The sequence below is a fragment of the Syngnathus leptorhynchus genome, unplaced genomic scaffold (genome assembly GCF_054491065.1).
Source record: "Syngnathus leptorhynchus isolate UIUO unplaced genomic scaffold, UIUO_Slep HiC_scaffold_42, whole genome shotgun sequence".
In the NCBI taxonomy this organism is placed as follows: Eukaryota; Metazoa; Chordata; class Actinopteri; order Syngnathiformes; family Syngnathidae; genus Syngnathus; species Syngnathus leptorhynchus.
In genome coordinates this window covers 30,001-44,302 of record NW_028232009.1, presented here as the reverse complement: position 1 = coordinate 44,302, position 14,302 = coordinate 30,001, and positions in this window count along the sequence as shown.

The following is a 14,302-nucleotide window of genomic DNA, read 5'->3' as shown; positions in this document are numbered from 1 at the left end:
TTCGCCAAGTTGGCTCTGAGCTCCAGGCGGAGAGGCTGGTTTTGCCTTATTTCAGGCCGGCTGGGGAACCGGCGCGGGTCGGATGCACGAGCCCGCAGAGCCGTGGGCACTTTGCCATTTTCTCAGAGTCGACACTTAGTCGTTTTTTCAGAGAGGCGACACTCTGTCGTTTTTTCGAAAGTTGACACTTTGCCGTTTTTTCAGAGAGGCGACACTTAGCCGTTTTTTCGAAAGTTGACACTTAGCCGTTTTTTCGAAAGTCGACACTTAGCCGTTTTTTCAGAGATGTGACACTTTGCCGTTTTTTCGAAAGTCGACACTTAGCCGTTTTTTCAGAGATGTGACACTTAGAAACTTTTTGCCAAGTTGGCTGTGAGCTCCAGGAGGAGACCGTTATTTTTCGTCATTCGAGGCCGACTGCGGAACCGGCGCTGGGCGGACGCCAAAGCTCGGCAGGGCCGTGGGCACTTAGAAACTTTTTGCCAAGTTGGCTGTGAGCTCCAGGAGGAGACCGTTATTTTTCGTCATTCGAGGCCGACTGCGGAACCGGCGCTGGGCGGACGCCAAAGCTCGGCAGGGCCGTGGGCACTTAGAAACTTTTTGCCAAGTTGGCTGTGAGCTCCAGGAGGAGACCGTTATTTTTCGTCATTCGAGGCCGACTGCGGAACCGGCGCTGGGCGGACGCCAAAGCTCGGCAGGGCCGTGGGCACTTAGAAACTTTTTGCCAAGTTGGCTGTGAGCTCCAGGAGGAGACCGTTATTTTTCGTCATTCGAGGCCGACTGCGGAACCGGCGCTGGGCGGACGCCAAAGCTCGGCAGGGCCGTGGGCACTTAGAAACTTTTTGCCAAGTTGGCTGTGAGCTCCAGGAGGAGACCGTTATTTTTCGTCATTCGAGGCCGACTGCGGAACCGGCGCTGGGCGGACGCCAAAGCTCGGCAGGGCCGTGGGCACTTAGAAACTTTTTGCCAAGTTGGCTGTGAGCTCCAGGAGGAGACCGTTATTTTTCGTCATTCGAGGCCGACTGCGGAACCGGCGCTGGGCGGACGCCAAAGCTCGGCAGGGCCGTGGGCACTTAGAAACTTTTTGCCAAGTTGGCTGTGAGCTCCAGGAGGAGACCGTTATTTTTCGTCATTCGAGGCCGACTGCGGAACCGGCGCTGGGCGGACGCCAAAGCTCGGCAGGGCCGTGGGCACTTAGAAACTTTTTGCCAAGTTGGCTGTGAGCTCCAGGAGGAGACCGTTATTTTTCGTCATTGGAGGCCGACTGCGGAACCGGCGCTGGGCGGACGCCAAAGCTCGGCAGGGCCGTGGGCACTTAGAAACTTTTTGCCAAGTTGGCTGTGAGCTCCAGGAGGAGACCGTTATTTTTCGTCATAGGAGGCCGACTGCGGAACCGGCGCTGAGCGGACGCCAAAGCTCGGCAGGGCCGTGGGCACTTAGAAACTTTTTGCCAAGTTGGCTGTGAGCTCCAGGAGGAGACCGTTATTTTTCGTCATTCGAGGCCGACTGCGGAACCGGCGCTGGGCGGACGCCAAAGCTCGGCAGGGCCGTGGGCACTTAGAAACTTTTTGCCAAGTTGGCTGTGAGCTCCAGGAGGAGACCGTTATTTTTCGTCATTCTAGGCCGGCTGCAGAACCGGCGCTGAGCGGACGCCAAAGCTCGGCAGGGCCGTGGGCACTTAGAAACTTTTTGCCAAGTTGGCTGTGAGCTCCAGGAGGAGACCGTTATTTTTCGTCATTGGAGGCCGACTGCGGAACCGGCGCTGGGCGGACGCCAAAGCTCGGCAGGGCCGTGGGCACTTAGAAACTTTTTGCCAAGTTGGCTGTGAGCTCCAGGAGGAGACCGTTATTTTTCGTCATAGGAGGCCGACTGCGGAACCGGCGCTGAGCGGACGCCAAAGCTCGGCAGGGCCGTGGGCACTTAGAAACTTTTTGCCAAGTTGGCTGTGAGCTCCAGGAGGAGACCGTTATTTTTCGTCATTGGAGGCCGACTGCGGAACCGGCGCTGGGCGGACGCCAAAGCTCGGCAGGGCCGTGGGCACTTAGAAACTTTTTGCCAAGTTGGCTGTGAGCTCCAGGAGGAGACCGTTATTTTTCGTCATTCTAGGCCGGCTGCAGAACCGGCGCGGGTCGGATGCACGAGCCCGCAGAGCCGTGGGCACTTTGCCACTTTTTCGCCACAATTGGCTGTGAGCTCCAGGAGGAGACCGTTATTTTTCGTCATTCTAGGCCGGTTGCAGAACCGGCGCGGCTCGGATGCACGAGCCCGCAGAGCCGTGGGCACTTAGAAAATTTTCAGAGAGGCGACACTTTGCCATTTTTTCAGAGAGGTGACACTTAGTCGTTTTTTCGAAAGTTGACACTTAGCCGTTTTTTCGAAAGTTGACACTTAGTCGTTTTTTCGAAAGTTGACACTTAGTCGTTTTTTCGCCAAAGTGCCCACCTCCAGCGCGTGCCACGGCGCTTTCCAGGTCTTCTATCCGACCTTGTGCTGTCGAGGACGGCGTGTCCGACGCCGTGGGGAGACCAGCACCATCTCCTCCATACTCGTAAACGAGGTGCTTTGGAAAACGGGGGGAAAGTCGATGAGTACACTGACTACTGGGACCATTTCATTGTACTCTGGCGCACCTGAAGACCAAAAAAGGTACTGCACCTTAGCCCGGGTACCTCACCCCCTGGTACCTCGAGGAGAACTTAGAAAAATTTCGACAAATTTTTGGTGAGCTCCAGGGAGAGAGGCTGATTTTTTGCTTTTTGAGGCCGACCGCCGAACCGGCGCGGGGCGGACTCACAAGCCCCGCAGAGCCGTGGGCACTTAGTCGTTTTTTCGAAAGTTGACACTTAGCCGTTTTTTCGAAAGTTGACACTTAGCCGTTTTTTCGAAAGTCGACACTTAGCCGTTTTTTCGAAAGTTGACACTTAGTCGTTTTTTCGCCGATTTTGCTGGGACCTCCAGGCGAGGACCGGCGTTTTTCGTCTTCCGGGTCCGACCCGGGAACCAGCGCCGAGCGGACACATTCGCTCGCTAGTGCCGTTGGCACTTAGAAAATTTTTCGTTTGTCATGAGCTCCGGGCGGAGACCGGCGTTTTTCGTCTTCCGGGTTCGACCCGGGAACCAGCGCCGAGCGGACACATTCGCTCGCTAGTGCCGTTGGCACTTAGAAAATTTTTCGTTTGTCATGAGCTCCGGGCGGAGATCGGCGTTTTTCGTCTTCCGGGTCCGACCCGGGAACCAGCGCCGAGCGGACACATTCGCTCGCTAGTGCCGTTGGCACTTAGAAAATTTTTCGTTTGTCATGAGCTCCGGGCGGAGACCGGCGTTTTCCGTCTTCCGGGTTCGACCCGGGAACCAGCGCCGAGCGGACACATTCGCTCGCTAGTGCCGTTGGCACTTAGAAAATTTTTCGTTTGTCATGAGCTCCGGGCGAGGACCGGCGTTTTTCGTCTTCCGGGTTCGACCCGGGAACCAGCGCCGAGCGGACACATTCGCTCGCTAGTGCCGTTGGCACTTAGAAAATTTTTCGTTTGTCATGAGCTCCGGGCGGAGACCGGCGTTTTTCGTCTTCCGGGTTCGACCCGGGAACCAGCGCCGAGCGGACACATTCGCTCGCTAGTGCCGTTGGCACTTAGAAAATTTTTCGTTTGTCATGAGCTCCGGGCGAGGACCGGCGTTTTTCGTCTTCCGGGTTCGACCCGGGAACCAGCGCCGAGCGGACACATTCGCTCGCTAGTGCCGTTGGCACTTAGAAAATTTTTCGTTTGTCATGAGCTCCGGGCGAGGACCGGCGTTTTTCGTCTTCCGGGTTCGACCCGGGAACCAGCGCCGAGCGGACACATTCGCTCGCTAGTGCCGTTGGCACTTAGAAAATTTTTCGTTTGTCATGAGCTCCGGGCGGAGACCGGCGTTTTTCGTCTTCCGGGTTCGACCCGGGAACCAGCGCCGAGCGGACACATTCGCTCGCTAGTGCCGTTGGCACTTAGAAAATTTTTCGTTTGTCATGAGCTCCGGGCGAGGACCGGCGTTTTTCGTCTTCCGGGTTCGACCCGGGAACCAGCGCCGAGCGGACACATTCGCTCGCTAGTGCCGTTGGCACTTAGAAAATTTTTCGTTTGTCATGAGCTCCGGGCGAGGACCGGCGTTTTTCGTCTTCCGGGTTCGACCCGGGAACCAGCGCCGAGCGGACACATTCGCTCGCTAGTGCCGTTGGCACTTAGAAAATTTTTCGTTTGTCATGAGCTCCGGGCGAGGACCGGCGTTTTTCGTCTTCCGGGTTCGACCCGGGAACCAGCGCCGAGCGGACACATTCGCTCGCTAGTGCCGTTGGCACTTAGAAAATTTTTCGTTTGTCATGAGCTCCGGGCGAGGACCGGCGTTTTTCGTCTTCCGGGTTCGACCCGGGAACCAGCGCCGAGCGGACACATTCGCTCGCTAGTGCCGTTGGCACTTAGAACATTTTTCGTTTGTCATGAGCTCCGGGCGGAGACCGGCATTTTTCGTCATTCGAGGCCGACGGGGGAACCAGCCGGAGCGGACACGTTTGCTCGGAAGAGCCGTTGGCACTTAGAAAAAATTCCGTGTCTCGTGAGCTCCAGGGGGGACAGGCTGGTTTTATTCATCCGTAGCCGACATGGGAACCAGCGCGGAGCGGATTGGTGTTGCGCTGCCATATACCTCATCTCTCTCAGGAGTCCCCCCCTTATACGTGCCGATGGTGTTTTGGAAAACGGGGGGTAACTGGATGAGTACACTGACTAGGGGGACCAGTACACTAGCGAGTGGGACCAGTACACTGACTAGTGGGACCAACACACTATGAGCGCCTGGTACCTAAAATGGAAGTATAGAGGCCGAATTTCGGGCAAGATCACGCCGGGTTAGGCTTCCAGGACCTCGGCTAAGCAATTTTAACGGGTCGCCCGGTTCTTTTTTGATCCAGCCCGGTTCTTTTTTTTATCCAGCCCGGTTCTTTTTACACTTCCAGCTGGAGCTTGGGAGCGGCTTTTTGCACAAGATCACGCCGGGTTAGGCTTCCAGGACCTCGGCTAAGCAATTTTAACGGGTCGCCCGGTTCTTTTTTGATCCAGCCCGGTTCTTTTTTTTATCCAGCCTGGTTCTTTTTACACTTCCAGCTGGAGCTCGGGAGCGGCTATTTGCACAAGATCACGCCGTGTTAGGCTTCCAGGACCTCGGCTAAGCAATTTTAACGGGTCGCCCGGTTCTTTTTTGATCCAGCCCGGTTCTTTTTTTTATCCAGCCCGGTTCTTTTTACACTTCCAGCTGGAGCTCGGGAGCGGCTTTTTGCACAAGATCACGCCGGGTTAGGCTTCCAGGACCTCGGCTAAGCAATTTTAACGGGTCCCCCGGTTCTTTTTTGATCCAGCCCGGTTCTTTTTTTATCCAGCCCGGTTCTTTTTACACTTCCAGCTGGAGCTCGGGAGCGGCTTTTTGCACAAGATCACGCCGTGTTAGGCTTCCAGGACCTCGGCTAAGCAATTTTAACGGGTCCCCCGGTTCTTTTTTGATCCAGCCCGGTTCTTTTTTTATCCAGCCCGGTTCTTTTTACACTTCCAGCTGGAGCTCGGGAGCGGCTTTTTGCACAAGATCACGCCGTGTTAGGCTTCCAGGACCTCGGCTAAGCAATTTTAACGGGTCGCCCGGTTCTTTTTTGATCCAGCCCGGTTCTTTTTTTTATCCAGCCCGGTTCTTTTTACACTTCCAGCTGGAGCTCGGGAGCGGCTTTTTGCACAAGAACACGCCGTGTTAGGCTTCCAGGACCTCGGCTAAGCAATTTTAACGGGTCGCCCGGTTCTTTTTTTTTATCCAGCCCGGTTCTTTTTTTATCCAGCCCGGTTCTTTTTACACTTCCAGCTGGAGCTCGGGAGCGGCTTTTTGCACAAGAACACGCCGTGTTAGGCTTCCAGGACCTCGGCTAAGCAATTTTAACGGGTCGCCCGGTTCTTTTTTTTATCCAGCCCGGTTCTTTTTTTATCCAGCCCGGTTCTTTTTACACTTCCAGCTGGAGCTCGGGAGCGGCTTTTTGCACAAGATCACGCCGTGTTAGGCTTCCAGGACCTCGGCTAAGCAATTTTAACGGGTCGCCCGGTTCTTTTTTGATCCAGCCCGGTTCTTTTTTTTATCCAGCCTGGTTCTTTTTACACTTCCAGCTGGAGCTCGGGAGCGGCTTTTTGCACAAGATCACGCCGTGTTAGGCTTCCAGGACCTCGGCTAAGCAATTTTAACGGGTCGCCCGGTTCTTTTTTGATCCAGCCCGGTTCTTTTTTTTATCCAGCCCGGTTCTTTTTACACTTCCAGCTGGAGCTCGGGAGCGGCTTTTTGCACAAGAACACGCCGTGTTAGGCTTCCAGGACCTCGGCTAAGCAATTTTAACGGGTCGCCCGGTTCTTTTTTTTTATCCAGCCCGGTTCTTTTTTTATCCAGCCCGGTTCTTTTTACACTTCCAGCTGGAGCTCGGGAGCGGCTTTTTGCACAAGAACACGCCGTGTTAGGCTTCCAGGACCTCGGCTAAGCAATTTTAACGGGTCGCCCGGTTCTTTTTTTTATCCAGCCCGGTTCTTTTTTTATCCAGCCCGGTTCTTTTTACACTTCCAGCTGGAGCTCGGGAGCGGCTTTTTGCACAAGATCACGCCGTGTTAGGCTTCCAGGACCTCGGCTAAGCAATTTTAACGGGTCGCCCGGTTCTTTTTTGATCCAGCCCGGTTCTTTTTTTTATCCAGCCTGGTTCTTTTTACACTTCCAGCTGGAGCTCGGGAGCGGCTTTTTGCACAAGATCACGCCGTGTTAGGCTTCCAGGACCTCGGCTAAGCAATTTTAACGGGTCGCCCGGTTCTTTTTTGATCCAGCCCGGTTCTTTTTTTTATCCAGCCCGGTTCTTTTTACACTTCCAGCTGGAGCTCGGGAGCGGCTTTTTGCACAAGAACACGCCGTGTTAGGCTTCCAGGACCTCGGCTAAGCAATTTTAACGGGTCGCCCGGTTCTTTTTTTTTATCCAGCCCGGTTCTTTTTTTATCCAGCCCGGTTCTTTTTACACTTCCAGCTGGAGCTCGGGAGCGGCTTTTTGCACAAGAACACGCCGTGTTAGGCTTCCAGGACCTCGGCTAAGCAATTTTAACGGGTCGCCCGGTTCTTTTTTTTATCCAGCCCGGTTCTTTTTTTATCCAGCCCGGTTCTTTTTACACTTCCAGCTGGAGCTCGGGAGCGGCTTTTTGCACAAGATCACGCCGTGTTAGGCTTCCAGGACCTCGGCTAAGCAATTTTAACGGGTCGCCCGGTTCTTTTTTGATCCAGCCCGGTTCTTTTTTTTATCCAGCCTGGTTCTTTTTACACTTCCAGCTGGAGCTCGGGAGCGGCTTTTTGCACAAGATCACGCCGTGTTAGGCTTCCAGGACCTCGGCTAAGCAATTTTAACGGGTCGCCCGGTTCTTTTTTGATCCAGCCCGGTTCTTTTTTTTATCCAGCCCGGTTCTTTTTACACTTCCAGCTGGAGCTCGGGAGCGGCTTTTTGCACAAGAACACGCCGTGTTAGGCTTCCAGGACCTCGGCTAAGCAATTTTAACGGGTCGCCCGGTTCTTTTTTTTGATCCAGCCCGGTTCTTTTTTTATCCAGCCCGGTTCTTTTTACACTTCCAGCTGGAGCTCGGGAGCGGCTTTTTGCACAAGAACACGCCGTGTTAGGCTTCCAGGACCTCGGCTAAGCAATTTTAACGGGTCGCCCGGTTCTTTTTTTTATCCAGCCCGGTTCTTTTTTTATCCAGCCCGGTTCTTTTTACACTTCCAGCTGGAGCTCGGGAGCGGCTTTTTGCACAAGATCACGCCGTGTTAGGCTTCCAGGACCTCGGCTAAGCAATTTTAACGGGTCGCCCGGTTCTTTTTTGATCCAGCCCGGTTCTTTTTTTTATCCAGCCTGGTTCTTTTTACACTTCCAGCTGGAGCTCGGGAGCGGCTTTTTGCACAAGATCACGCCGTGTTAGGCTTCCAGGACCTCGGCTAAGCAATTTTAACGGGTCGCCCGGTTCTTTTTTGATCCAGCCCGGTTCTTTTTTTATCCAGCCCGGTTCTTTTTCCACTTCCAGCTGGAGCTCAGCAGCGGCTTTTTGCACAAGATCACGCCGGGTTAGGCTTCCAGGACCTCGGCTAAGCACTTCTAACGGGTCGCCCGGTTCTTTTTTTGAACCAGCCCGGTTCTTTTTACACTTCCAGCTGGAGCTCAGCAGCGGCTTTTTGCACAAGATCACGCCGGGTTAGGGTTCCAGGACCTCGGCTAAGCAATTTTAACGGGCCGCCCGGTTCTTTTTTTGATCCAGCCCGGTTCTTTTTACACTTCCAGCTGGAGCTCAGCAGCGGCTTTTTGCACAAGATCACGCCGGGTTAGGCTTCCAGGACCTCGGCTAAGCACTTCTAACGGGCCCTGGTCCACCCCTGCCAGCGCATTTCAAAACTTGGCATTAATTTCGACCTAAGAGACGAAGTCTGATTTTTTTCTACCACTTGGGCGGCCTTTTTGCACCCAGAACACCCGCACCGGCACCATAAATTCGAAGGGTGCCGAGTGCGTCGGCGCAGATTCTGCGACGGAGTGACACTTCCCTCTTGTGGACATTCGGCGGTAGGTGAAATGCGCACTCGGTCTTCTCTTTTCTTTTCCTTCCAGTGAAACTTTGGCAACATTCTGCGAGCTGCTGGCTTCCAGAACCTCGGCCAAGCAGGTGGAGGATTTTTTTCCACTTCCAGCTGGAGGTGAGGAGGGACTTTTTGGGCAAGATCACGCCGACTTAGCAAGCAAGGTGGAAGTGCCAGCATGCTCCGTGGCTGGAAGTGTGGATGTGCCAGCACCCTCCCTGCCTATGGAAGTGTGGAGCTCCAGCACCCTCCCTGCCTACGGAAGTGTGGAGCTCCAGCACCCTCCCTGCCTATGGAAGTGTGGAGCTCCAGCACCCTCCCTGCCTATGGAAGTGTGGAGCTCCAGCACCCTCCCTGCCTACGGAAGTGTGGAGCTCCAGCACCCTCCCTGCCTATGGAAGTGTGGAGCTCCAGCACCCTCCCTGCCTATGGAAGTGTGGAGCTCCAGCACCCTCCCTGCCTACGGAAGTGTGGAGCTCCAGCACCCTCCCTGCCTATGGAAGTGTGGAGCTCCAGCACCCTCCCTGCCTATGGAAGTGTGGAGCTCCAGCACCCTCCCTGCCTATGGAAGTGTGGAGCTCCAGCACCCTCCCTGCCTATGGAAGTGTGGAGCTCCAGCACCCTCCCTGCCTATGGAAGTGTGGAGCTCCAGCACCCTCCCTGCCTATGGAAGTGTGGAGCTCCAGCACCCTCCCTGCCTATGGAAGTGTGGAGCTCCAGCACCCTCCCTGCCTATGGAAGTGTGGAGCTCCAGCACCCTCCCTGCCTATGGAAGTGTGGAGCTCCAGCACCCTCCCTGCCTATGGAAGTGTGGAGCTCCAGCACCCTCCCTGCCTATGGAAGTGTGGAGCTCCAGCACCCTCCCTGCCTATGGAAGTGTGGAGCTCCAGCACCCTCCCTGCCTATGGAAGTGTGGAGCTCCAGCACCCTCCCTGCCTATGGAAGTGTGGAGCTCCAGCACCCTCCCTGCCTATGGAAGTGTGGAGCTCCAGCACCCTCCCTGCCTATGGAAGTGTGGAGCTCCAGCACCCTCCCTGCCTATGGAAGTGTGGAGCTCCAGCACCCTCCCTGCCTATGGAAGTGTGGAGCTCCAGCACCCTCCCTGCCTATGGAAGTGTGGAGCTCCAGCACCCTCCCTGCCTATGGAAGTGTGGAGCTCCAGCACCCTCCCTGCCTATGGAAGTGTGGAGCTCCAGCACCCTCCCTGCCTATGGAAGTGTGGAGCTCCAGCACCCTCCCTGCCTATGGAAGTGTGGAGCTCCAGCACCCTCCCTGCCTATGGAAGTGTGGAGCTCCAGCACCCTCCCTGCCTATGGAAGTGTGGAGCTCCAGCACCCTCCCTGCCTATGGAAGTGTGGAGCTCCAGCACCCTCCCTGCCTATGGAAGTGTGGAGCTCCAGCACCCTCCCTGCCTATGGAAGTGTGGAGCTCCAGCACCCTCCCTGCCTATGGAAGTGTGGAGCTCCAGCACCCTCCCTGCCTATGGAAGTGTGGAGCTCCAGCACCCTCCCTGCCTATGGAAGTGTGGAGCTCCAGCACCCTCCCTGCCTATGGAAGTGTGGAGCTCCAGCACCCTCCCTGCCTATGGAAGTGTGGAGCTCCAGCACCCTCCCTGCCTATGGAAGTGTGGAGCTCCAGCACCCTCCGTGCCTAAGGAAGTGTGGAGCTCCAGCACCCTCCGTGCCTATGGAAGAGCCACCTCCGCGGGCATGCTGCTCAACCACGCCGGCCCAGAGTTCCAGCCGCTCGGCTACACTCTCTCACAAGCCCCGCCTGGAGCTCCCCAGCCCGCCCCTGGTACCTCAACTACCGAGGCCAGCCGCTCGACCAGGCCGGCCCAGAGTTCCAGCCGCTCGGATAAGCTCTGTCACTCTCCCGCTAAGCAGCCACCGGTAACGGGGAAATGTCGCCGCCTTGTGGACACGCCGTTGTAAATGAATGGGCTTTCGCACTTAGTGCAATTTTCGCCAGCTCCGTGGCTGCAAGTATGGAGCTATGGAGCTATGGAGCCACCAGACAGGCTGGAGCTCTGGAGCTATGGAAGTATGGAGCTCTGGAGCTATGGAGCTATGGAGCTATGGAGCTCTGGGGCTATGGAGCTATGGAGCTATGGAGCTCTGGAGCTCTGGTGCTATGGAGCTCTGGAGCTCTGGTGCTATGGAGCTATGGAGCTATGGAGCTATGGAGCTATGGAGCTATGGAAGTCTGGAGCTATGGAAGTATGGAGCTATGGAAGTATGGAGCTATGGAGCTATGGAGCTATGGAGCTATGGAGCCACCAGCCAGCACCCTCCGTGGCTCAACCACGCCGGCCCAGAGTTCCAGCCGCTCGGCTTCACTCTCTCACAAGCCCCGCCTGGAGCTCCCCAGCCCGCCCCTGGTACCTCAACTACCGAGGCCAGCCGCTCGACCAGGCCGGCCCAGAGTTCCAGCCGCTCGGCTTCACTCTCTCACAAGACCCGCCTGGAGCTCCCCGGCCCACCCCTGGTACCTCAACTACCGAGGCCAGCCGTTCGACCACGCCGGCGCAGAGTTCCAGCCGCTCGGATAAGCTCTGTCACTCTCCTGCCGCGCAGCCACCGGTAACGGGGAAATGTCGCCGCCTTGTGGACACGCCCTTGTAAATGAATGGGCTTTCGCACTTAGTGCAATTTTCGCCAACTCTCTGACTGGAGCTATGGAAGTATGGAGCTATGGAGCCACCAGCCACCCAGGCTGGAGCTATGGAGCTCTGGTGCTATGGAGCTCTGGTGCTATGGAGCTATGGAGCTCTGGAGCTCTGGTGCTATGGAGCTATGGAGCTCTGGAAGTATGGAGCTATGGAGCTCTGGAGGTATGGAGCTATGGAGCCCTGGAGCCCTGGAGCTATGGAGCCCTGGAGCTATGGAGCCCTGGAGCCCTGGAGCTATGGAGCCCTGGAGCTATGGAGCTATGGAGCTCTGGTGCTATGGAGCTATGGAGCTCTGGTGCTATGGAGCTATGGAGCTCTGGTGCTATGGAGCTATGGAGCTCTGGTGCTATGGAGCTATGGAGCTGGTGCTATGGAGCTATGGAGCTCTGGTGCTATGGAGCTATGGAGCTCTGGTGCTATGGAGCTCTGGTGCTATGGAGCTATGGAGCTCTGGTGCTATGGAGCTATGGAGCTCTGGTGCTATGGAGCTATGGAGCTCTGGTGCTATGGAGCTCTGGTGCTATGGAGCTATGGAGCTCTGGTGCTATGGAGCTCTGGAGCTCTGGAGGTATGGAGCTATGGAGGTATGGAGCCACCAGCCAGCACCCTCCGTGGCTGGATCAATGGAAGTGTTTAGGTACCAGGCGGCCAAAGTGCCGAGGCCTCACGCTCGACCACGCCGGCGCAGAGTTCCAGCCGCTCGGATGAGCTCTGTCACTCTCCCGCCGCGCAGCCACCGGTAACGGGGAAATGTCGCCGCCTTGTGGACACGCCGTTGTAAATGAATGGGCTTTCGCACTTAGTGCAATTTTCGCCAACTCTCTGACTTAGAGCTATGGAAGTATGGAGCTATGGAGCCACCAGCCACCCAGGCTGGAGCTATGGAGCTCTGGAGCTATGGAGCTCTGGTGCTATGGAGCTATGGAGCTCTGGTGCTTAGGAGCTCTGGAGCTCTGGTGCTATGGAGCTATGGAGCTCTGGTGCTATGGAGCTATGGAGCTCTGGTGCTATGGAGCTATGGAGCTCTGGTGCTATGGAGCTATGGAGCTGGTGCTATGGAGCTATGGAGCTCTGGTGCTATGGAGCTATGGAGCTCTGGTGCTATGGAGCTCTGGTGCTATGGAGCTCTGGTGCTATGGAGCTATGGAGCTATGGAGCTCTGGTGCTATGGAGCTATGGAGCTCTGGTGCTATGGAGCTATGGAGCTCTGGTGCTATGGAGCTCTGGTGCTATGGAGCTATGGAGCTCTGGTGCTATGGAGCTCTGGAGCTCTGGAGGTATGGAGCTATGGAGGTATGGAGCCACCAGCCAGCACCCTCCGTGGCTGGATCAATGGAAGTGTTTAGGTACCAGGCGGCCAAAGTGCCGAGGCCTCACGCTCGACCACGCCGGCGCAGAGTTCCAGCCGCTCGGATGAGCTCTGTCACTCTCCCGCCGCGCAGCCACCGGTAACGGGGAAATGTCGCCGCCTTGTGGACACGCCGTTGTAAATGAATGGGCTTTCGCACTTAGTGCAATTTTCGCCAACTCTCTGACTTAGAGCTATGGAAGTATGGAGCTATGGAGCCACCAGCCACCCAGGCTGGAGCTATGGAGCTCTGGAGCTCTGGTGCTATGGAGCTCTGGAGGTATGGAGCTATGGAGCTATGGAGCTATGGAGCCCTGGAGCTCTGGAGGTATGGAGCTATGGTGCTATGGAGCTCTGAAGCCATGGAGCTCTGGTGCTATGGAGCTCTGGAGCTCTGGAGGTATGGAGCTCTGGAGGTATGGAGCTATGGAGCCCTGGAGCCCTGGAGCTATGGAGCCCTGGAGCTATGGAGCCCTGGAGCCCTGGAGCTATGGAGCCCTGGAGCTATGGAGCCCTGGAGCCCTGGAGCTATGGAGCCCTGGAGCTATGGAGCTATGGAGCCCTGGAGCTATGGAGCTATGGAGCTATGGAGCTCTGGTGCTATGGAGCTATGGAGCTCTGGTGCTATGGAGCTATGGAGCTCTGGTGCTATGGAGCTATGGAGCTCTGGTGCTATGGAGCTATGGAGCTCTGGTGCTATGGAGCTATGGAGCTCTGGTGCTATGGAGCTCTGGTGCTATGGAGCTATGGAGCTCTGGTGCTATGGAGCTATGGAGCTCTGGTGCTATGGAGCTATGGAGCTCTGGTGCTATGGAGCTATGGAGCTCTGGAGGTATGGAGCTATGGAGGTATGGAGCCACCAGCCAGCACCCTCCGAGGCTGGATCAATGGAAGTGTTTTAGGTACCAGGCAGCCAAAGGGCCGAGGCCTCACTCTCGACCACGCCGGCGCAGAGTTCCAGCCGCTCGGATAAGCTCTGTCACTCACCCGCCGCGCAGCCACCGGTAACGGGGAAATGTCGCCGCCTTGTGGACACGCCGTTGTAAATGAATGGGCTTTCGCACTTAGTGCAATTTTCGCCAGCTCCGTGGCTGCAAGTATGGAGCTATGGAGCCACCAGCCAGCCAGGCTGGAGCTATGGAAGTATGGAGCCATGGAGCTCCGGAGCTCTGGTGCTATGGAGCTATGGAGCTCTGGTGCTATGGAGCTATGGAGCTCTGGTGCTATGGAGCTATGGAGCTATGGAGCCACCAGCCAGCACCCTCCGTGGCTGGATCAATGGAAGTGGTTTAGGTACCAGGCAGCCAAAGGGCCGAGGCCTCACGCTCGACCACGCCGGCGCAGAGTTCCAGCCGCTCGGATAAGCTCTGTCACTCACCCGCCGCGCAGCCACCGGTAACGGGGAAATGTCGCCGCCTGGCGGACACGCCGTTGTAAATGAATGGGCTTTCGCACTTAGTGCAATTTTCGCCAACTCTCTGACTGGAGCTATGGAAGTATGGAGCTATGGAGCCACCAGCCACCCAGGCTGGAGCTATGGAGCTCTGGAGGTATGGAGCTATGGAGCCCTGGAGCTATGGAGCTATGGAGCCCTGGAGCTATGGAGCCCTGGAGCTATGGAGCTATGGAGCTCTGGTGCTATG